Consider the following 3,033-nt stretch of genomic DNA (forward strand, 5'->3'; position numbering starts at 1 on the left):
TAAACCCTAAACCCTAAACCCTAAACCCTAAACCCTAAACCCTAAACCCTAAACCCTAAACCCTAAACCCTAAACCCTAAACCCTAAACCCTAAACCCTAAACCCTAAACCCTAAACCCTAAACCCTAAACCCTAAACCCTAAACCCTAAACCCTAAACCCTAAACCCTAAACCCTAAACCCTAAACCCTAAACCCTAAACCCTAAACCCTAAACCCTAAACCCTAAACCCTAAACCCTAAACCCTAAACCCTAAACCCTAAACCCTAAACCCTAAACCCTAAACCCTAAACCCTAAACCCTAAACCCTAAACCCTAAACCCTAAACCCTAAACCCTAAACCCTAAACCCTAAACCCTAAACCCTAAACCCTAAACCCTAACCCTAAACCCTAAACCCTAAACCCTAAACCCTAAACCCTAAACCCTAAACCCTAAACCCTAAACCCTAAACCCTAAACCCTAAACCCTAAACCCTAAACCCTAAACCCTAAACCCTAAACCCTAAACCCTAAACCCTAAACCCTAAACCCTAAACCCTAAACCCTAAACCCTAAACCCTAAACCCTAAACCCTAAACCCTAAACCCTAAACCCTAAACCCTAAACCCTAAACCCTAAACCCTAAACCCTAAACCCTAAACCCTAAACCCTAAACCCTAAACCCTAAACCCTAAACCCTAAACCCTAAACCCTAAACCCTAAACCCTAAACCCTAAACCCTAAACCCTAAACCCTAAACCCTAAACCCTAAACCCTAAACCCTAAACCCTAAACCCTAAACCCTAAACCCTAAACCCTAAACCCTAAACCCTAAACCCTAAACCCTAAACCCTAAACCCTAAACCCTAAACCCTAAACCCTAAACCCTAAACCCTAAACCCTAAACCCTAAACCCTAAACCCTAAACCCTAAACCCTAAACCCTAAACCCTAAACCCTAAACCCTAAACCCTAAACCCTAAACCCTAAACCCTAAACCCTAAACCCTAAACCCTAAACCCTAAACCCTAAACCCTAAACCCTAAACCCTAAACCCTAAACCCTAAACCCTAAACCCTAAACCCTAAACCCTAAACCCTAAACCCTAAACCCTAAACCCTAAACCCTAAACCCTAAACCCTAAACCCTAAACCCTAAACCCTAAACCCTAAACCCTAAACCCTAAACCCTAAACCCTAAACCCTAAACCCTAAACCCTAAACCCTAAACCCTAAACCCTAAACCCTAAACCCTAAACCCTAAACCCTAAACCCTAAACCCTAAACCCTAAACCCTAAACCCTAAACCCTAAACCCTAAACCCTAAACCCTAAACCCTAAACCCTAAACCCTAAACCCTAAACCCTAAACCCTAAACCCTAAACCCTAAACCCTAAACCCTAAACCCTAAACCCTAAACCCTAAACCCTAAACCCTAAACCCTAAACCCTAAACCCTAAACCCTAAACCCTAAACCCTAAACCCTAAACCCTAAACCCTAAACCCTAAACCCTAAACCCTAAACCCTAAACCCTAAACCCTAAACCCTAAACCCTAAACCCTAAACCCTAAACCCTAAACCCTAAACCCTAAACCCTAAACCCTAAACCCTAAACCCTAAACCCTAAACCCTAAACCCTAAACCCTAAACCCTAAACCCTAAACCCTAAACCCTAAACCCTAAACCCTAAACCCTAAACCCTAAACCCTAAACCCTAAACCCTAAACCCTAAACCCTAAACCCTAAACCCTAAACCCTAAACCCTAAACCCTAAACCCTAAACCCTAAACCCTAAACCCTAAACCCTAAACCCTAAACCCTAAACCCTAAACCCTAAACCCTAAACCCTAAACCCTAAACCCTAAACCCTAAACCCTAAACCCTAAACCCTAAACCCTAAACCCTAAACCCTAAACCCTAAACCCTAAACCCTAAACCCTAAACCCTAAACCCTAAACCCTAAACCCTAAACCCTAAACCCTAAACCCTAAACCCTAAACCCTAAACCCTAAACCCTAAACCCTAAACCCTAAACCCTAAACCCTAAACCCTAAACCCTAAACCCTAAACCCTAAACCCTAAACCCTAAACCCTAAACCCTAAACCCTAAACCCTAAACCCTAAACCCTAAACCCTAAACCCTAAACCCTAAACCCTAAACCCTAAACCCTAAACCCTAAACCCTAAACCCTAAACCCTAAACCCTAAACCCTAAACCCTAAACCCTAAACCCTAAACCCTAAACCCTAAACCCTAAACCCTAAACCCTAAACCCTAAACCCTAAACCCTAAACCCTAAACCCTAAACCCTAAACCCTAAACCCTAAACCCTAAACCCTAAACCCTAAACCCTAAACCCTAAACCCTAAACCCTAAACCCTAAACCCTAAACCCTAAACCCTAAACCCTAAACCCTAAACCCTAAACCCTAAACCCTAAACCCTAAACCCTAAACCCTAAACCCTAAACCCTAAACCCTAAACCCTAAACCCTAAACCCTAAACCCTAAACCCTAAACCCTAAACCCTAAACCCTAAACCCTAAACCCTAAACCCTAAACCCTAAACCCTAAACCCTAAACCCTAAACCCTAAACCCTAAACCCTAAACCCTAAACCCTAAACCCTAAACCCTAAACCCTAAACCCTAAACCCTAAACCCTAAACCCTAAACCCTAAACCCTAAACCCTAAACCCTAAACCCTAAACCCTAAACCCTAAACCCTAAACCCTAAACCCTAAACCCTAAACCCTAAACCCTAAACCCTAAACCCTAAACCCTAAACCCTAAACCCTAAACCCTAAACCCTAAACCCTAAACCCTAAACCCTAAACCCTAAACCCTAAACCCTAAACCCTAAACCCTAAACCCTAAACCCTAAACCCTAAACCCTAAACCCTAAACCCTAAACCCTAAACCCTAAACCCTAAACCCTAAACCCTAAACCCTAAACCCTAAACCCTAAACCCTAAACCCTAAACCCTAAACCCTAAACCCTAAACCCTAAACCCTAAACCCTAAACCCTAAACCCTAAACCCTAAACCCTAAACCCTAA

This window comes from Alnus glutinosa, chromosome 1 (assembly GCF_958979055.1).
Source record: "Alnus glutinosa chromosome 1, dhAlnGlut1.1, whole genome shotgun sequence".
NCBI lineage: Eukaryota > Viridiplantae > Streptophyta > Magnoliopsida > Fagales > Betulaceae > Alnus > Alnus glutinosa.